Raw genomic sequence first — 23,061 nt, forward strand, 5'->3', positions numbered from 1 at the left:
TATATATATATAATTTAAAATATATATTTTTTTGACAGAAAATATGTATTATTCATTGGTAAGGTTGTCAGTAGATTTTGGAAATGACATTAAGCAGAAGGGCCAAAAATCAGCCTGGCTGAGTTATCGGTCTATCACTAACCAACACACCAGTATCCAAATCTGGGGTCCAGAATACAAACCACAACAGATGCTTGTGACTAGATGTGTTGGTCTTTTCATCAGGGAAGGCTGAGTGGAGGCCATCTTGAACTTTACTACTCAGCTCTTTGAAGAGTTGCTGAACTGTGTATTTATCATTTATCATGCCATCACGAGTGCTCACAGCTGGCGAAGAACAAAAAAACGCAGAAAAGACAGCTACAATTGAACCAGTCTCAGATGAACAATGCCAGTCTGTTACAAGTAAGAGTAAAACAGCTTACTTCGGAAAAACAGCACTACGACAATTTCACCTGGTCATTTCAGATGGACAGTAGCTCAGCCGAGAGGATCCGTCTTGAATGAACAGCAGGAGCCGAAAACACGTCAACATTTGGTGTTTCACCGATGAGTAATTGTTGAGTCCATCCAGAGTTGAAGGAGATGAATAATCAAGTGTGTTTGTTTCTCTAGTTTCTCCCTCTCTCTGACTGTGATCAATGATATTTGCATTTGTGTTGCGCTCACAGTGAGTGTCTGTTTGTTGTCACATAGCTTTTGCATCTGAAAGCATCTCGATTATTCTGACAAGCAGCTTGCTGATGATGTCAGGCCCAAATTGTTTATATTGTTCTCTGTCCTGCCAGGCATTCACACATACAACAATTATACATCGCTCATACACCCACATACATAGACAAGCTGACGCGAAGAAATAAAGCTCGACATTTTCGACATATTTCTCCTTTATAACCGCCCTCCCACACTCTTTCATCCATTCAAAAGCCCTCGACCGCCCGGGCAAAGATGAATAAACACGCTGCCTCACACTCGGGTGGCTGGCGGAAGTCTTTCTCAGGTCTCGAGCACACTGATGCCATTGTGGTTGTCCGCAATAAGCCACACAAAAAAACGCATCTCCTCTCCTCCCAGCCCTCTCCTATTCTTTCCCCCTAATTGTTGTCTCTGATGTGACCTAGAAAGAGAAAAGAGTGAGAAAGAAGCAGGAGAGAGGAAAAACAACAACTGAAAGAAGTTGGAGTTAATGAGGAGCAACCTGGCTGACCCCCGCAGGCAGGCGAATGTAATTGCAGTTAACTTGCCCTAATGTGGTGCTAACTAACAACAACAACCCAAGCTACCGGAGGGGGCTTGCAGGTGCCTGAGAGAGGGCTTCCTGATTAGCCTTCTAATCTCGGAGAGTGTGAAGAGCGTTTTTAGAGAGCCAGTGGTTCCTCTGCCGGTTCGCCAAGCCCCCAGTCAGCTCTCCAGATCCGTTCTGGTAGGGAACAAATGAAACGACAAGAGCCAAGAAGAGGAAACAGGCTCGGAGGACAAAAGCAATTGGGAAAAGCTGGTGACAAACTGGGAGAGAGATAAAAAAGGACAGCACACACTGTACGCGAGATACTGCCGGTGTGTTTTCAAGTCGTCAGAAGGGAACTGGTTGGATTCTTTGTTTAACCTGACATGTGGTTAGTGCCAGGTGATATGTGGCCTCTGTGACCTGTCAGCCGCCACAGTGGGGCTTGGGCCCATCTCCGGCACGCAAACGGCCAGCGGGAGCGCTTGCACGCTCGGTTTACAGTGTGATTCCTCACCTCTCACGGTAGTTAGGCTGTGATTCATTCTCTCTGAGTCTGAGTTGTTTTGTTTAATGAATAGAGTTGCGCATTGCCAATACCGCTAGATGGGTTTTTCGGTTGCAGAGAGATAGCAGGGGGGCTGGAGCGGAACCATCAGCAAGCTGAGACTCGGCAAGCGCATGTGCGCGCGCTGGTGATAAAGTGCCGTTGCCCACGCGTGGTGTCGGGGATGGACCGGGTAGCGGGATGCCCGCCGGAGAGGCAGCTCCACACCCGCGCTGCGATCTGGAGTGCAAAGAGAACATCTCTTGCTGTGAGCAATCTGTACTCTCTTCGATGCTTTCTCTCATTCCGTTTTGTACAACTCTCGCTCAACCTTTGCCTGCTTCGTTTTTAGTGCCAATTTGTAAAACACGGACCTCCAGTCACCTCTCACCCATCCCATAATGCCTCTCTGCGTGATTGGTTCACATGTGCCCCTGTCACATCGCTGCTCATTCTGTAGCTGTGAATCTTCTCTCTAAGGACAGCAAACGTGGCGGTAACCAAGTTGACAGATGTGTAGTGACATTGGTATTTTTTGCAGTATTGCTAATAATAAAATACCAACTTGAGTCAGTCTAGCGAGGCAATAATGTAAACAGGTAAATATCAAAAATGGAAAAAACAATAAAAATAGCGAATTTGTCAAAATATCAGATCCGCATTTTACTTAGACTAGAAAATTAACTTTTCTGAAAGTTTAATTGGATATTTACAATTATAACAATGTTTACCGCATTGAGAAATTATGACCACATTTTAATGCTAAGCTAAAATATATTTTACAAAAATCTAAGATTTTAAGAATAAAGCCATAATATCATAACATAACAGTTGTAATATTCTGAAGATAATCAAAAAAGTATGGGCTCTATGATAATGGTTACACTGATAATCATATAATTTTTTTCCTCAAAAATTATAATCGCGATTATTAAGACCTTAAATTCTTATGCGGGTTTTATTTTGCCTCAAGTAGTTTTCTGATTTATTATATTTATCATATAAAATTAACAATCTCTACATTCTAAAAACTGGTAAAACCTTAAGACGCTTCTATCTAAAGCTAAAACAGTGAAATTTGTAATAATAATAAATTATGTTATCATTTTCCTATTAAAACAACAACAAAAAAAACTTTGCATTATGGCACAGAGGTTGCGTAAGAACATTTATTCAGAGTAGTCGCAAACAATATAGTTGATGTTCATGTTTGAATATCGGTTTATATATTATTCTCTTTAATTTATCCATTTAAGAGAAAAGCTCTGATTGGGGAATTTAAACTCTTGACATCTGGCACCCCAAAGCATGAAAGCTTGTAAAAAAAAAAACTTGCTAATGAGATTAAATGTGTAGCCCTATAAGTCGTACAGTACCATGATATTGATACTGTTACTGTATATTATGATATTATTCTCATTACTCTTTTGACAATATTCACATGAAAAGCCTAAAAAAAAGGATCAAGGGGAACCAAATTTCATAGAAATACACATTTTTATTCTAAAAAAAAAAAAATACCACAATCGCATTTCAATTTTGTTCTTGAAATCTTAGATTTTTTTTCTGTTTGCTCTCGCCTACTGAAATTTTGGCATCATGGAAAACCCACTTCTCTCAGAAAGTTTCTCTCAGAGCACAGAGTTTTTTTCCTCATCTGTCGTAATCCTAACACATTCGTTTCACAACTCAGTTTCTCTCACCCAGCAGAATAAAGCCCTGTTCTCTCTCTCTTCCACCTGTCTTTCCCTCTGCCTTCCGAGTTTGTTATGTCCCCCATCAGCCGCCGACCTAAAACAGTGTGATAACATCGCGTAAAAGAATGAGTGAAGCAAGGAAAAGCATTGGAAGAACAGATGAAGAAATCATTCTTTCCCAGCCCTTACCCCGTCCCAAATCCCTAATGTTATATTCTTATCCCATTACATCCCACCCTCCAATATGCCCCCTGTCCAGTGCTTTGCTCCATAATCTCTTCATCTCCAAACGCTTTCTTTTAATATGACTCTGGCCGTCCCCTGCGCAGCCCTCCTGCCTGTTTGTGTTCTTCCATTGTGCATCACTGGGGGTCGCCATGACAACATCACCCTGACAACCATCCCTCCTCCCAAATGTTCCACTCGTTTGCATCTCATTTGCATGTTGTCACAGCAACCAGCCGCATTTGACTTTGACAATAAAGGGGTTGGTGTAACCCCTGCCATCGCTCTTTACCCTGACCCCCAGCTTTTCGATTCTCTCGCCCAGCGTGACACGCTATTTATTTTTAATTCCTGTCATACACTCTTTCTCTTAAGTCTTTTTCTCTTTTATTTCTCCAGGCAGGCTTATGAAAGCATTTAGCTCATAAAAAATCAATCAAAAGTTGGATGAATCATTTATTTCCTGTCAAATCAAATGTTGGGCTTTTTAACCTGCTTTTTATAACACTTCTGGTCACGTCACAACTCTTTTGACTAATTTTCCCATCATTTCTCATTTTGTCTCAGAGTTACACACACAAACCCTTGCGTTTTGTCCAGGGACTGAGGTAGTCTGTCCCTTTTTTCCCCCAGAAGCTCCAAACACAGCTGCTACAAAATGACTTACTTCCCTTCTACAGGAGATACAGCCAATTCCGTCATTTGCATTCCAGCTCCGCAGAGACACAAACACACACACATGCGCGCACACGCTGGCATATCACTCCAGAGACTACCTCAAGCAGCTGTGACATTAGTTACATGTTTTGAATTTGTCATTTTGAAATATTTTGTGTGCATTTAGGTGACTAATGAAATGTTGGCTGTTTTTTTAAGACAAGGATTTCAGTTAAGCCCCTTTGCCGATAAATGCGGGCAGAAGCGTGAGAGGGGTGACTAATACGTTTGGTCCTTTCGAAGTGTTTACAAAGAGGAAGCAGCTAAGCTGTCAAGTTCCTGACCACTTCAGGCGTTCAAGCAGGATGGCTGAAGGAGGCCAATTGTTGTGTAATCTTCATCACGGTAGTTTAGGTTAAGCACGTGCGTTACTGAACAGCTCCACAACAAGCACTACTGAAATGAGGAGCACAAGCAGAATGCAAAGCTGCCATACAACTACTTATTTAATATGCTGAAGTGCATGCTGGGCAGTGGGTGCACGTATGTTTTCAGTTCTCTAGGTGCTTGTATGTATGTGATTATATCTGCACACAATGATTATATTTATTTCTTTATGACTCCTTCAAGCAACCAAGAAGAGAGAAGGAAAGAGCAAAAGAGAGAGAAAATGATTGAGAAAGAAAGAGAGAAAGGCTAGCTGGAAACAGAGAGAGCTTTATGAAAACAGACAGGTGTCTACTTGGAGAGAGTGGACATGAGGAAAGAGACAGAGACAGTAAAGGGGTGTCACATTGACAAAGCGATGGGAAGTTAGAGATTTTTGGAAAAACATCCAATAATGATGCAGCAAAGTTAAGCAGAAAACATATGCAAATGAGCATTGTTGCAACGCAGTGAGCACCAATAGGAGTGAGGAGGAGACAGTGACAGTGACTAGGCTCAATTCTTGCACCGCTCTTGTTTAGCCTGTATATGCTCCCACTAAGTCAAATAATGAGAAAGAACCAAATCGCCTATCACAGCTATGCAGATGATACCCAGATTTACCTAGCCTTATCTCCAAATGACTACAGCCCCATTGACTCCCTCTGCCAATGCATTGATGAAATTAACAGTTGGATGTGCCAAAAAAAAAAAACATTTCAGTTAAACAAGGAGAAAACTGTCATTGCATTTGGAAACAAAGATGAAGTTCTCAAGGTGAATGCATACCTTGACTCTAAGGATCTAACAACTAAAAATCAAGTCAGGAATCTTGGTGCGATTCTGGAGACAGACCTTAGTTTCAGCAGTCATGTCAAAGCAGTAACTAAATCAGCATACTATCATCTAAAAAACATTGCAAGAATTAGATGTTTTGTTTCCAGTCAAGACTTGGAGAAACATGCTTTTATCACCAGCAGGGTAGACTATTGTCATGGTCTCCTCACCGGCCTTCCCAAGAAGACCATTAGACAGCTGCAGCTCATCCAGAACGCTGCTGCCAGAATTCTGACTAGAACCAGAAAATCTGAGCATATCACACCAGTCCTCAGGTCCTTACACTGGCTTCCAGTTATATTTAGGATTGATTTTAAAGTACTTTTACTCGTTTATAAATCACTCAATGGCCTAGGACCTAAATACATAGCAGATATGTTCACTGAATATAAACCTAACAGACCACTCAGATCATTAGGATCGAGTCAGTTAGAAATACCAAGGGTTCACACAAAACAAGGGGAGTCTGCTTTTAGTTATTATGCCGCCCGCAGTTGGAATCAGCTTCCAGAAGAGATCAGATGTGCTAAAACATTAGTCACATTTAAATGCAGACTCAAAACTCATCTGTTTAGCTGTGCATTCATTGAATGAGCACTGTGCGATGTCCGAACTGATTGCACTATATTCTATCCCTCCGGAATTTCACATATAAACATATAGTTCGTATTCGTGATGATGCCATGTACAGTTTGGGGTGTTTAATTTTTAATTTTATGAAAGCTTCAAGTGCAGTTAATTATTTGTACGTGCATACAGACGATGTTGAAGCTCTTTTATTTGCCGTCAAACAGTTGAGCACTGCCGTGTGTGTATCCTGTCGCAAAATGCGGTGAAAAGTCCTACACGACGGTAATAATTTGATTAAGGTGTTTACATGTCTGTACTGCACTTCAGTAATGCGACTAAAATAGAAATACTCCACATGTCTTAATTCGATTTCTGTTTACTTCGAGTATGACTTTAGCCAGATTAAGGTAATCAAAAATCTCTGTTTACATGGTAGATTCTTAATCAGAGTATTGTCTTAATCATGTTAAAATCGGATTATTGTTGTCCATGTAAACGTACTCAGTGATCCATCACCTGACCAATGTTGTTACTCCTAACTAAAACGATTAAAAACGGTTTTGATAATTGAAATAACATTTTTATAAATTTAAATGGAAATATTACATTTAAAACTTAAAACGAAAAAAAATTTCCGATGCCAACTAACTGAAACAAAATAAGTTCAAGTATTCAAAAACGTAATTAAAATTATTAAAGCTAATGCTGAAATAAAAATAGCTAAACAGAAGTCAGATACAGACGTTGCATATAAACGCCTGTCACACCCATGTGTTTACTCAACATGGTAATCATATTGACCAACTTATAAAGTATGAAAATAAAATAAAATGGGTATAGATTTTATCAGCATTTTTCTGCATTCCCTGGGAATCAAACTCATACTAACAAGCAGTACTGTTTGAGCAACATGAATGCCAATTAGATGTTCTCCTCCTCCATTAGTGGATGGTCCTTGGCCAAAATAAGCTGAAATGTGGACCAGACATTTTGCTGTTTATTCAGCATCCTGGCAACTAGTGTGAACAGGACTTAAGAGTGTGTGTTCCTGTGAGAGAGTATGCCCAGCCTAAGTGGATATTGAATAAAGACAGATGAAAGGAAAGATGTTTAAGTAGACAGTGGGATTTGATATGAAATAAACAAATGAATATGAAACCTCCTCACTGTGGAGACTGTCCTTGTAGGCACAATAATACAGAAGTCCCAATGAAACATGTCTACAATAGAAATCAATAACATGCCCATTCTTACATAGGGCTGCAGGTTTAGTGGGAAAAAAATAGAGCTTTGGCTTTTTGGAAACTGAACATAATCAAGGCTGAGCGATTCAACTGTTTATTTCTACACATCCTGATGCTTTAATAAAGCTTCTGAATGGACAGGCACAGTCTACAATCCTGAATATCATTGTCAACCATCTAAGTATGAACATGAACCGTGAAACTAAGTCAGGAAGAAAGAAGGACATGGAATAGGATACCCGAAAAGAGTCACTAAAGAAAAATTATATCAATAAGCCATAAGAGGAGAAGCACTGCAGTGATTTTACTATGGGGTGTTGTTAGGCATGACACAGACCGCTTTAAAGGGGTCATATGATGCGATTTCATTTTTTCCTTTCTCTTTGGAGTGTTACAAGCTCTTGGTGCATAAAGAAGATCTGTAAATTTGCAAAGACTAAAGTCTCAAATCCAAAGAGATATTCTTTATAAAAGTTAATATGTGGAAAATAATGTGTTTTTTTTACTTTAAACCGCATAAACACATTTCATTACACCAAATACACAAAATAATGTTCTTTTTAGCAGCATCATATGACCCCTTTAACTAAGAAAAAAAAAACATACTGAAATGCACTGCCTGGCTTATTGCTCTTTTATAGAACAGTAAAGAGATAGCAATATGTTCAACAATTATTACATTTATTAACAGTAATAATCATAATAAAACATTCTTCTGCTGAGTAATACATTTCATTAGCCTAAACAAAGGCTGTTTATGGTAACTAAGCAACTTGGCAACTAACACACACCATGTCTAAATATGCCTTTAACACATTTTGTTTTAAATCAACTTAAAATGTATCGTACGTAATATATACATTCTAAAAAAGATTTATTTTTTTTTATTGTAAATGAACAGTAATTATTTTATATTAAATAATAAACGTAAAAATAAAAGCATGAAAGCATAGAGCATAGATAGATTTCAGCTAGTGTGTGTAAATCACAGCTTAAAGCATTTCTTTCAGAGACTAAATTATGTGTTTTATAAAAAAGCATCTGAAAATAAGAGCAGATGTGATGTCTGCCTAAACGCCTGGTTTAGGATATTGGAAGAATATTTGAGGATTGAAAATTGAGGACATGAAAGAGATATTTTGAGTGATGGACAAAACACGCGCGAGTGTGGGATGTGAGAGAGGAGGGAAGGTTTGAGATTAATACAATGATTGACAGGAGGTAAAAACTAATATTATTATTATAATAAAATAATATTCATCACCCCTTTCGCTATTCAGTTTAATTTCACTGTAATTCTCCCCTATCTGTGACTGCCAAAGCACTCTATCACTCCACTGCCATCATCCCTCGCTTGTGCTTGCTCTCTCTCTAGTGCGCTTACACAAACTGAATGTGAAAGTAAATGATGTAAGAATGCTGTCTGTGAAAACGCACTGTTAGCTAAACTCAAAGCGAAGGTTGACATCTCTGACAAACATTTCAATCTCAACACAAGCAGCTCTGCAGAAGCAAATCACCTGAAACACACCATACCCAAACCTGCACTGTAATGCCTCAACATCGTCTCATCTTCTACCGTCTACACAATTTCCACAAGTCTATATTTCAATCTCTATCTTTTTCCCATACCCCTTTTCCATCAAAATGGAAAAAGGGTTTGAGAAAACCCGAGGTGACCCGTTCACCCGCGTTTCGGTTGCCGAAGTCTCTAATTTCTCTCAAATCTCTGGCTGCAGAAAATCGAACTGACTTGAAGCGCACGTTCATCCTGCTAAACAATTCTGGTAATCAGGCATTGTTGTGTTGTACTGTTGAGAACTACTCCTCATTACAAGTGTTAGCACATTCTAGCTAGCCAAACTGTTGCTGATACATGGAAAACTTTACCCAGTGACAAAACATTACCCAAAACATGGCACCCAAAAGCCAGCAATGCAACTGATATGTTCAAGGCCCAGAAAGGTAATAAGGACATTGTTAAAATACTCCATGTGACATCAGTGGTTCAACCTTAATTTTATGAAGCTACAAGAATAAGTTTTGTGCGCAAAGAAAACAAAATACTGACTTTATTCAATGATTTCTGTGGTCAGCCTCCATAACCATTAACGAAAGTATCGCGACGCATACGTCGGGACTGACCCAGAACCAGTGTTGGGTAAGTTACTCTAAAAAAGTAATTAATTACTAGTTACTAATTACATCTTCAACAGTGTAATTAGATTACTGTTCACATTACTCTCTCCAAAAAGTATTTAATTACTTATTACTAATTACTTTATCATTAATCCTATATCATCCTCGAAAAGTTAAAGGGGTCATATGATGCGATTTCAATTTTTCCTTTCTCTTTGGAGTGTTACAAACTCTTGGTGCATAATGAAGATCTGTAAAGTTGCAAAGACTAAAGTCTCAAATCCAAAGAGATATTCTTTATAAAAGTTAAGAGTCAGCCACGCCTACCTAAAACGGCTCGTTCTAACACACCCCCACATATCTACATCACTATGTTGTGAAAGTGAAACTACTTTGTTTGGCCTTCCAAAAGAGGACGATATCGCTTTGTCATGCCTGGAGCTGATCCGTGCTGGTCGCTGAGGAAATACTTCAACTTCGCGCTGTGGATCGCCTCATGTGGACTCTCATGTGGTTAAGGGACATGTGGTTAAGGGACATAACATTTCAGTCACACGCTTGAGGAATTCGGCCAATCACAACGCACTGGATAGCTGGCCAATCTGAGCACCCCTCGCTTTTTCAGACCGATGAGCTTTGTAAAAATCGACGCGTTTCAGAAAGGCGGGGCATAGAGGAGAAACAATAATGTACAGTATGTGGAAAATAATGTGTTTTTTGAACCTTAAACCGCATAAACACATTTCATTACACCAAATACACAAAATAATGTTCTTTTTAGCAGCATCATATGACCCCTTTAATGATACAAGGATAGACATGAAACGGTTCTTTTAATTCTTTTTTAATAACTACATAAATTATTCTGGTCACACTTTAGATTAGGGTCCAATTCTCACTATTAACTAACTATTAACTATGACTTTTGCCTCAAAATACTCCTAATTACTGCTTATTAATACTTAGTAAAGTAGTTGTTAAGTTTAAAAATTGGGTAGGATTAAGGATTTAGAATAAGGTCTTGAAGAATAAGACATTAATATGTGCTTTTTATGTAATAATAAACAGCCAATATCCCAGTAATATTCATGCTATGTAATATTCATGCTAATAACCAACAAGTAAATAGTGAGAATTGGACACTAAAGTGTTACCAATATTCTTATTAACTCACCAAAGTATTTAAAGTGAGAAGGGTACATAAAAAGCATGCATTTTAAGGTTAGACTTAAAATTTTGATTTTAAATCCACTATTGTATTGTGTATAAATGTTCCACAGACTATACACAGTATTAAGTTCAATTACATTAGAAGTAACTGTAATTAAATTACAGAAAAAAATAAGAGTAATCCCTTACTTTACTTTTTCAAGCAAAAAGTACATGGACTATTTTAACAATATCCTTCCTACCTTTCTGGGACTTGAACGTGGTAGTTCTGTTGCTGTCTATGGAAGGTCAGAAAGCTCTCCGATTTCATCAAAAATATCTTAATTTGTGTTCCGAAGATGAATGAAGTTCTTATGGGTGTGGCGTAAACATTATCATCAGCATGGTGTGCATGTATTGTATGCATGCAGGTCACACGTGCATTGATTTTTTTCTTCCACTAATCTATTGTTCCACAAGGTGGCAACACTGGCCCGGGCCATTTGTTACAGTCGAAAAAGAATGGAAGAGACAGAACAGCTTGGGTGAGGAGGTTCAGAGATACATGCAACTTTAGTTTAAACGAGAACAATATTTTTATTGCTCAAAACTTCCGGAGAGAATTAGCACAGACACTGGACAAAAGTTAAACTTTCTAGCGTGAATGTGTCGAGTGCCTGTGTTCACGCATGCTATCAAATGGACTATACTTCAGAATGCTAAGCGTTCACGTATGTACACGTATGCTAGCAATACACATTAGAAAGCAAAGTATACAGTACCTTGGGCAGCTTAGATAATTAGCTTAGCATAACTAGCACTATCTGGTTAAAAATGCTTTAATCAGTGATTTAATCAGGGATTATGGAAAAGGAGTAGGATCTTGAGCAAAACTGGCACAGAACCAGTTTTTTCTTTGAAACTTCCTTTTGTGTGGTAGAAATGCACAGAAAGGTTTGAGAGTGGGCACCATCCCTGGAAACTTTCATTGTGAGTAGAATATATTTTTTTTTTTTTACTACTTTCTACTTTTAAAATCTTACTCCATTTTCTGTGCTCACACTTCTGGATGTGTCTCATATACATGCACCCCCAACCCCTTCCTCCACCATCCCTTGATCCCCCAGGACACAATTACAGTTTTCCCCTGGATACAAACTAATTAGCTTTAAAAAACTCCCACCAATGAATAAATAAATAAATGAGGAGAAGGGAGCTAAATAAATGCTAATCCTTGGCGCAGTGCTCAGACACATGGACAGAGGGACACTACAACAGATTCCTTCACACACACACACACACACACACACACTCACAGACTGCGGCAGGGTGAAGCTGTTGCTGAAGCGCAGCGGGATTCTGTAGTAAATCACCACACCTGTGCAGTGTAACCTGTGCGCACCGCCTCTCTCTACCCAAGGGAAAAAACGTCCCACTTAAACACTTGCAGGAAAACAAATGTGCGTTGGGAGAAAAGGCTCTTAATAAACGACGCTAGACTGAGACAGAGCAGGGAGTTAAATGCCTCTAACGGCACACGCTAAAGCAGCCCTAAACAAACATATTTTAATAAAGACTAGCGCTAGTAGCTAACATTACACTAACAGGTCTGTGTTCGGTGTGCATTAGTGGTTAATATTTGAGGCTGAGGAAGGATGCTAATTATGAGGAAGCTTTGGGAGCCATTAGCTCTTCCGCTATGAATAAAAGAGGATGAACTAAACTGACAAGTGTACATAACTCACGGTGCAAATGCTAATGCCACGGGACTCGCTAAACACCCACGGCAACCTGCCAATGAGCCGTGATCAGTTTCGCGCTTCTATTATAACCGCTAAATACTGGAATCGATCCGACGATCCATGTTTCCATCAGCACCTGAGGACCACAATGACCCCGGGGCAGCTTTGCATTGGCCGCCATTTTTATATTCATGATTTTGCGTCAGCGGACCAGAGCTGGAGAGATATTAATGGCATGAGACGATCTGAACTCGGCTCGGAGCGCTTCTTTAATAATTGCTAGACTAACGAAGTGCGGGGAGCTCCAGTAAATGACCCCAGTAGATCCAGCACCATTTTCCTTTAATGGACTTTAATAAAACAGCATGATGGTCCCTTTATAAATCCTCTGTCAGACACAGGTGTGGAGGCACAGCAGGGGCAGCGCTTCAAAAATCGCTAAGCTAGGGATGTGGAACGAGGAAAGGTTGCTTAGCTGCGCTACTGAAGATTTGCAGCGTTGCTTAATGAATGTTAGGCTAACTCAGATGCTGTAGGAGTTTAGCAGCGAGACGTACAAAGTGCTTTATTACTCAACTCTTAAGCGAGGTAGGGGAGATGGGGAGAGTAGGAGAGTTGGAGAAAAGTGGAAATGGGTGAAGAAAAATGCAGCTGGGTCATTTTCATTATGCAGTGCACTTTAATGTACCCATCATATAAATCTTAAAGGGATAGTTCCCCCAAAAATGAAAACCCTGTTATCTCATCCTGTGTTATTCCGAACCTGTTTGACTGACTTTCTTCTGTGGAAAATAAAAGAAGGTATTTCAAGAAATGTTTCAGTTTTTCAGTTTTTTTTGTCCATAGAAGTCAATGATCACAAAACCTGTTTGGTTCCCCACATTCTTCAAAATATCTTAATTTATTGTCAACAGAAGAGAAAAAAACATTTTCATCTTTGGGAGAACTATACCTTTAATATATCAGGAAAAAATATTGAACTTATAAAGGAAGTCAAATCATTTTGGCAGAAATCACATACACACATCTACACGACCTTCAAGCTGACACGCTCATGTAAATTTACTTCAGCACTTTATTTCCATCCTTTTATTTTCAATCCTGTCAGGAATACATTTCATTTCTTTATCTCCTACCTGTTTCTATTGTTTTCGTTAATATTAAATAAAGAATCACATTATAATCAAAAAAGTTTCAATCTTAGTTTGACAAAAGCATATTTCTGAAAGTCTGGTGTGTCCTTTAAAGTCGCAATGAAAAGTAGCAACAGGTCATTTTTTTCTGTATTGTGGCATCCATCCGTATGCAACGGATTATCAAAAAAGAAAAAATGTAGGATGGGAATTTGGTTCTATACATCTATTGTTGATTGGATTTTGAGATGTGGCCGATGTACTGAAAAATGGAGGCAGATTTAAATTCAAACTTACGGTCAATTTTAAGAAAGGGGCGGAGTTTAAGCAGATTGGAGAAGTCCAGCATACATCACCAAAGAGAAGTCTGTCGTTTAACTGGAAAATTGACATTTTTATTAAATATTATGAGCTCAAAAAAAATCAAAAAATCTTGGTCCCACGTTATATAAAGTGGCCTTAACTACTATGTCCTTACATTAAAGTAATAATTTGATACTATGCACTTATTATGTACATATGTTTTTACATTGTACTTATTATTTTTTTTAAATATCTGCATGTAATTACATCTGTAATTAATTTTTGTAATTACATTTATAATTACACTGTTGACCCATCCCTTACACCTTAACCCACCTTTAAACCTACCCAGACCACCGAACCTGTCCCTAACTTTACCCGTATCCCACCTCAATAGCAGCAAAAGTGTTTTGCAATACATTATGAACACAATAAGTACATTGTACTTATTTTTTGATGCAAGTATCAAAATCATATACATGGATGAATCATTCATGACAAGATCAATAACACGCATTTAGAAAACAGATAGGGTAAAATTTAATTCCGTGATGACTTCAATAAAACTAAAACAACAACATAGTCATATTCATCTTTAAAAATTACAGAGCTAATAACAGGAATAACGCAGCTCCGCTTTGACAGGCTATGTATATGTCATCTTTGTCATGACTGTTCATCATTAGAGAGATGGGTGGAAAAAGACTATGTGTCACTCTTCTGTGGACCAGCCATTAGAGTCAGAGAGGGTCACCACTCTTTCCCGCTCTGTTTCTCTCACTTTTACCGGCTATCTTGGTCATTACCTTTTATCTTTTCCTTGTATTTCAGTCATTTTCTCTCTCACTCGGTCTCTCTCTGTCTATCAGGTGAAGTGTGCAATATTACTAACAATATATCATGCACATTCCTATTGTTGTCCTCCATTAGCGTCCTCTAATGCATATTAATGCGACCACTATAACCTGACCTTGAAATGCCGACACCTTAGCGACACGTGCACATAAACATACAAAACCCAGTCAAGAGGCCCCGCCTCCACCCGTCCGTTACCCCAACTCTTAACCCCAGTCTATATTACATCTCCATGGTGACCGGTGCCTGGCAACAGCTGGAAGAGAGCGGCTTTCGTATCGATGTAATGCGAGGCAGTGATGTCATGGCCCGGTTACCTCAGACTCAGGGGGCTATTATTGCTGCTCTTATGGGAGATGTTTGAACATTATGTATTCGCCACCCCGTTACCACGGCGATCCATCGCAATCACCATCGGACTCAGACCTTGATTTGTCTTCATTAAGGAGGACTCGGCGCCGTTTTGTTCGTTACTCAATCCCCACTTCACTGTCATTCATTCCTACCTCTGGTCTTGCTCTTTCCTCCTTCGTTTCTCAGACTCTTTTCTCGCCGCTTCAATCGACCCTAAGCAATGCGGTCACCGGCTACACACACATAAGTACGCTCGCTTTGTGTAGCCGCACACTCAATACACACACAAAATCAATACGGTACACTGGATTCACCTTAAAGTAAACAAGTATATGGTGACCAGCAACCCCCCACCTTCTCTTTCTCTCTTCTCTCTATACAAGCACACTGTACTCTAAATGCTCTCGTAGGACTGTGACCTTTTTATTCAAACGGACACAGTGAAAATGCATTAAGTAGTGAAACCCTTAGGGCACCTATACACTGGAGTGAGCACCGAAAATTACGTCTGAAGAAATGTTGGAACTTGGCGCATGAGTGTAGATTTCAGCTGATGACACAAGTGTTTAACTCAAGTGTTACATAATGTGGAGCTTTTTTTAACTGATACCAAAACATTTTTTATAGATATTTTTATAATTTTATATATAATTATATATTATAAAATGATTAATAATGCTTTATATGAAATAGTACCTTTTGTTTGCATCAAACAGCTTCTCAAAACAAACAAAGCCCAAACCAAACCAATAAACAAAACAGAACAAAACAAAATACTGTACTGCTATCAAAGACTATAGTCGTATCCAGTGTTGGGGAAAGTTACTTTTAAAAGTAATGCATTACAATATTGCGTTACTCCCTAAAAAAAGTAACTCGTATCACATAGCTCTATTTTAGACTTAATGGTGCTTTCTGATTTGTGAATTTCATTTGCACTTGCAAAATGATGCTTCATCATGTGAACAAAATTTGAGAAATGTTAAGTTGCTGCAATGTGTTCCGCTGATCAATGGGAATTTTAGAGAAGCAGGCCAAGAAATCCCAATAATTTTATTCCCGTCTGACTTGAAATTGACCCACACAAAACAAATTTTAGACGTTCATATCAGTCAAACACTCTAAAGCTTTTTCTAGTGTAGGCGGCATTATACACACAAACATCTGCGCCTGCAGCTGTACGTAACCTGAGCGCTCGCTTATTGATGTTATTATTATTATATAATTCTTGGCCTTCAAGTTCAATCCTGATTTAAATAAAATCAAGAGAGAGCAAAGAGAGGGAAAGAGAGAAAGGCGTGCGTGATGATAGAATTGTTGAACTGTATCTTTTCAAGTATGCGCTTCCTTCCCCCAAATGATTAAAAATGACTGTCCTATAATAAGCTAGTTTGTGTTGACAGCAGCCTAGCTAAAAAGGAATAAAGGCTTTCTAAAGTAACTCAACTTTTAAATGAAAAAGAGCATGGCACATACAGTGTACTAACTGTGCCAGTGTCCACATCTTCTGTTGAACGTTCATTCAGCACTTTAAAGATATAAAATCCACCATTAAAGGGATAGTTCACCCAAAAATGAAAATTCTGTCATTGATTACACAATCTTACATCGTTCCAAACCTGTAAGACCATCTTCGGGAACACAAATTAAGATATTTTTGATGAAATCCGAGAGCTTTCTGACCCTCCATTGACAGCAACGCAACTGACAAGTACAAGGTCATACAGGTTTGGAACAACATGAGGGTGAGTAATTAATGACAGAATTTTCATTTTTGGGAGAACTATCCCTTTAAATCACAAGACAAGTATAGCTTTATTTCCTTACTAGTTTGGGGGGGGGGGTGGATTCAGTTAATGGAAGTGATTCAGTTTTGACACATCGTGCTGAGCTGCACACATCCAGTATAGGCTCAAATTAACTGTGGGTTGTTTATGCTTGCCAAGCAATGTTGTGACCTGCCATTAGTATGGATTTTACCTGATGACACCGTCACAGGTGTTTCTAACTCAAGAGTTGAATAACGCAAAGCTGTTTTTATTTTAACAATACCGGATTTATCATTTAAAATAGTAGTATAGTAATAAAATAGTACCTTTTGATAGGCATCAAACGTGTTCTCAAAACAAAAACAAAATAAAAAAAACAAATATTAAAAAAATTTAACAAATATAAAATAATATTACATTTAAAATAAAATGATTTTGACAACGCCCACCCTTACAACGACAACACATACTGCAGATGCTAACAAAGATATGGATGAAGCTGGCACATAACTCTAATTTTGATTCATTGGGCCTAAAGTGTCTTATTTAAACAAAATGATGGTAGACGGCAGTTGACAGATGACGAGTTCCCCTATGAACATTCACCTTGAAATTAAAAATGACTGTTCAAACTATTTGATGCAACCAGGAGACAAAGAGCCAATTTTAAATTCGTTTTTGGCACATCTTATTTGTTAATTAATGAGTGGATGATGGTCCCAGTGGCATTCTTGTGGAGTTCTCAATGTGAAATCCTGCAAATATGGCGCCCCTGCATTCAACTGCACATATTTGAATGGGCTTGAGTACCAAAGAACACAAAAACCATCAGGTGTACATAAACTCACAAACACAACACTTCCTTCTCTCCTCATGACAAGCCTTTGCTCCAGCGCACACATGGTGACATTTAATGGGGGACAGAACAAGGACACAGTAATTGCGCAGCAATGCAGAATGTGTGTGTGAACAGGAGGGTTGTGAATTATCAACCACATGTGTTGCAGCTCACGCAGATGAAAGCATTATTCTCCGTGGAGCAAATTGCCTCATTTCCGAACCATTTAAAAGCCAGCTCATCCCCATCAGCAACATACAGCAAAAATTACACACACGAGCACGCTCACATTCGCATAAACTGTCCATTTAATTACCACAAAGCTCCCACGCACTCACACACACACACAACTTCAGCCCTGTGGTTTCGGTGATGTCTGTTACTCACTGCCTCGGGACAAAAAGTGCTGCTGAAGACAGACAGTCAGCCAAGAGGACACGCAGAGGGTGTGTATTAGTGTAAAAGCCCATAAAAATGTTTCATCACTTGATCACTCAGATGTTCATTAGTAAGCTGTGTACCTGGATGTGTGATTTCCATTCACACTGAATGTGTTTATTGCAGTGTGGCGGCCCAGGTTCAAGTCGGGATGGGGAATAAATAATGCTTTGTCACCAGACCCATAAATCCAGCGGTGTCTCAACTATGCTGAATGTGCATTCATGAGGTGTCTTTGAGGTCAAGAGGAACACAACACAGTCAGGCAGCCACTTAATCAATGACCACCTGATGCCAGGCCTTTGGACCTACCGGCCCCTCGCATGGACCATTCTTTCACTCATACCAGAGCAGAGCATTCCATTTTTTGTGCCCTTACGAGTAATGTATTTCATGGAAATAACATGTTTGAATACTACTGTTATGGAACTATAGCATTTTTAAGTACCTTAAGAGTACCACATACAAGGTCTGATACCACTATCTTTAGGTAGTTCCATTGCAAATTATGTTATCTACATAATAAGTGAAAGTAAAAGACAAAGGATTAATTATTAAAAAATACTAAAAATAAAATATTAACAGTAAATGAATAAATGCATGTATTCCACAAGTTATTCTAACCTAATGATCGTGTTCTCCAGCATGATTTTAGATCTTATGCTTCAACAGAATAACAACATCTGACCGTCTTTATAAAAGTCTCAAGATCAATGTCACAAGTCTGCTTACTTGATTAGAAACACTGATGAAATTTTAATATTTCTTAATCATTTTATGCCATCATTTTTTTTCTGCCATCAAAATCCAACTTTGTACATTCTAGGTTTATATTAGATTTTCAATAACAGAATTTCAACAGAGACTCAATTCAATTTAGTTTTGGACTCCACAGTATATAAACAAGGTAAAACACTTTTGACAGCATTTTTGTTTATTTATATAATTTATCTATTTTTTAATACAAGAAGTCAAATAAAGGAGCTGCAAAGGAACAGAAATGCTGTCAAAAAAGTGTTTTACCTTTTTACAGGTATATACAGCAGTGAGGTCCAAATCAAATATATGAGGTCATACACACACACACACACACACACACACACACACACACAGGGGTGCACATAAGTTTTTCAGTGTGGTTTTCATGAGAGCACCTGGAGATTTGGTTTGGTGCTCACACTACACAAAGTGTGACATAGTGTGTTATATGACTATAAAAATAAAATAATTAATAATAGTGATAATAGTATTGTTGCACTTTATTTATTTTGTATTTTTAAATAAAATAATAAACAAAATAACACACACAGGGGTGCACATAAGTGTCACGCAGGTGCGCATGCGTGACCAAAATAAAAAATGCACTGTTAATAAATTCAGACTACTCATTTGCACACCAACATGGTTGACAGCTGCACAATCACTGTTTTAGATTGACTAACTGTAATGCTGTATAAGATTTCCATTCAAACTGAATGCATAAATCTAGGCTATGTGCTGCCAGATTCAGAGCAAAATGCAAAACTAGATATTTCATTCACTGACGCGCTTCACTCGGCAGCACTAAAATCGGCAGTGCATTCACTTGCCGACAACACACCAAAATAAAAACTTGCTGATTTTAGGTTTGAAAATTGTATTTTTATTTAATACTCATTTTTTATTTCAAAATGATAGTATTATCAAACACTATTTACTTTGTTGTACTTAATTTTGTATATAAAAAAAACGAAATTAATGCAATAACACTATTATTACTATTATTGATCACTGTATTTTTTATACATATATTTAATGTGTCGGTGCAGTAGCTTTCTGTGCGTATGTGTGGCTGGTCAAGCTCTAGTAACCGTGTTTTGTGGTTGATTTACAGCATGCCAGAGAGTGGAGGAGATTAAATGTGCAGTTTGACTTCTATCCTTCTCTCTCTCTTTCCTTGTCGTTCATCCCTTCCTTTCTATACATTCTTTCATCCCTTGCAGCTCTACCTATCTCTCGCTCCCTTTTTATGGCTGAATCCCTCTCTCCCTCTCTCCTCCAACATAAAATAGCTGACAAAGTCATTTGCTCTTTTTATTGCTCTCTTTCAGTGCTCTAATGATTTTCACATCCCTCATGAGGCCTTACATGCGTGATGTCATGCTCTTTCAGACACACTTTCTCTCTCAGTCTCTCTGCCTGTATACAGAGATTGATAACATGTAAGATTTGACTTTCTGAATATTAATGCCAAATGTGACATTTGCAACACATTTTACTTGCATGACTTGATGTATTTCTGAGAGAAACAGAATATTCAGTCAGAGAAAAAACGTAGACCGGGACTTGATCTTATCCATTGAGAAGTGATTATACTGTGAAAAGAGGCTGTTAAATACCAGAATAAAGTCAAACCAAATGGGAGTTTGCTAAAGTAATGCGCAAACAGCTATCTTGTAAACATTATTCACTAGCCCACACAGACTAAGTGATGTCATCAGAACAGGAAATATGCATAAATATGAGAGATAATTCAATATTTTGATGTGGAATTTGTGGTGTTGGAAATCTACTGCTGTTTTTTTTTTTATTTCGTAGTTTATATACAGACATACACGCGCATGACTGGCCCTGTTCTCATGACAACTCTCATTTAAATTAGTGTCCATCATAATGTCATCTAATCATACGACTAGCCCTGTTCTGCCTTGAGAGACAAAGAGAGAGAAGTAAACAAATCCCTTCAAGCTCTCATCCACCTTCAAACACAACACATCTGAAAGAAAATGTAAAACATTCACAAACTCCACAAGACAAAAATGGTTACAGGGGCTCAACGCTAAGGATTTTTTCTACTGGCTCAGTCAGGCCAGTGGTTCAAATTATTACTTGCCCTGGCAACATTTTCACTGGGCCTGCCACAAAAAAATTTAATAGTTGCCTTTATCATTGTTTTTGATCTATGTTATCTTGTATTCTAATAAATAAGCTTATATGACTCCAATATTTTAGATACAAATTCAATTTTACAATTCTCGATTTCAATTTTGATACAACAGCCAAAACTACTAGCCTGACAAATATAAAGTTCAGTCATTATTAAAGACAAGTAAACAGTGAATAAATAAGAACAAATGTACAAATTACAAATCAATAACACCACTGAATATAGAACAAAGATTTTAAAAAATTAATGATTTAGGATTTTATGTTTGTAGGTGTTCAGGTACAGAAATTGAATAATCACATATAAAATAACATTTCCATATTCTTCACTGTGTTGCACCTTGATTTTTTCATAGCCATTTGAAATGAGTGGTAACTACTAAATTTACATATTACTACATACTACAACTACTAATCGTGAATCAATTTTAAAAAATGATTTAAATTAGACTGTATAATTTAAAAATTTGAAGCAAAAACAGAATGGTCTGACTTTAGCTTTGTGAAATAATGCTACGTACATAAAACACCTGCATAAAACCGCAATTTCACTCTCTGACAGCAGGTGGCGCTCATGGAACAACAGCGTTTACTTGGTTACTGCTGTACACAAAGCATGTTTCACGTATTGTGGACAGTGATCTTGCTCTGCCTTTTTCAGTATCCTCTCCTCTTTGCGTCCATTTTCAGCATCGCAGGCCGCTTACAGACTAAATATAATAATAATGTAATATTTCCACACAAATTACATTTTGAAAAAAATATTGCGATGCAGTTTGTGTGCAAGCACGGAACAGAGATAGTCTGAAATAAAACAAAAAATGCCCGGTCGATCGGTGCATCTCTACTCCACTGTATAAATTAAAGGGGTCATATGATGCGATTTAAATTTTTCCTTTCTCTTTGAAGTGTTACAAGTTCTTGGTGCATAAAGAAGATCTGTAAAGTTGCAAAGACTAAAGTCTCAAATAGGCACGGGCCGGTATGAGATTTTTATTTATTTTTTTTACTCATTGAAAGATTTCTTTATTTTTATTATTATTTATTTTTTATTTGCTTTAAACAAACAGGGAACATTAATAGCCTGTACGTTAAATACTGCAGTTGTAAGTGTAGACAACAGGGTTTACACAGCCATCGTTTGAGAATATTGTATACAAAGTGATCAGCTAACTAATTAATTGACTACATATGACATGCAGATGTATGTATATAACCATACACACACTTTCATATAACATGCATCCAAACACCCATATAAATATATATATATATACATATATATACACATATACATACATACACACATACATATATATATATATATATATATATACATACACACATATATACGCATATATACAAATTCCCGAAGGCATTTACAACCCCCATGTCACTATTAAGATACTTGACAGCGATCTCCAACAACTTCTTGATGCAGAAGTCACCCGCGAGTCTGAATCCCCTTTCTCCTCACCAATTGTCAACGTCAGGAAAAAGAATGGTGATATTAGACTCTGCATAGACTACAGGAAACTGAACTTCCAGACGATAAAAGACTCCTATGCCCTACCCAATTTAGAAGAATATTTTTCTGCCCTGATGGTATCCAAATGGTTCTGTGCTGGATCTCAAATCTGGTTTTTATCAAATTGAAATGGAGGAAGCAGACAAACACAAAACTGCCTTCGTTTGCCCATTAGGTGAGTTCAACAGGATGCCTCAAGGGATAACAAATACCCCAAGTACATTCCAAAGGCTCATGACATGCTGCATAAGAGAGCTGAACCTGTAGCAAGCACTAGTTTTCCTTGATGATCTCATTGTTTTCTCCCCAACGCTAGAAGAGCATGAAGAGCGGTTGCTGCGAGTGCTAAACAGACTAAAAGAGTACGGCCTGAAGCTCTCACCAGAAAAATGTCAAGTTCTTTCAGACATCTGTGAAGTATTTGGTTCTCATTGTGTCTGAAAAGGGCATTTATTCTGAG

The 23,061-nt window shown here is 38.1% G+C and overlaps 1 protein-coding gene across 2 annotated transcripts in view; it reads right to left on the reverse strand.

Moving 5' to 3' along the window:
- Positions 1 to 23,061, reverse strand: part of LOC107714698 (cell adhesion molecule 4-like) — a 146,033-nt gene that overhangs the window by 65,238 nt on the left and 57,734 nt on the right. The window lies entirely within an intron of this gene.

Source organism: Sinocyclocheilus rhinocerous, unplaced genomic scaffold (assembly GCF_001515625.1).
Source record: "Sinocyclocheilus rhinocerous isolate Xijiao unplaced genomic scaffold, SAMN03320098_v1.1 scaffold2194, whole genome shotgun sequence".
Lineage (NCBI taxonomy): Eukaryota > Metazoa > Chordata > Actinopteri > Cypriniformes > Cyprinidae > Sinocyclocheilus > Sinocyclocheilus rhinocerous.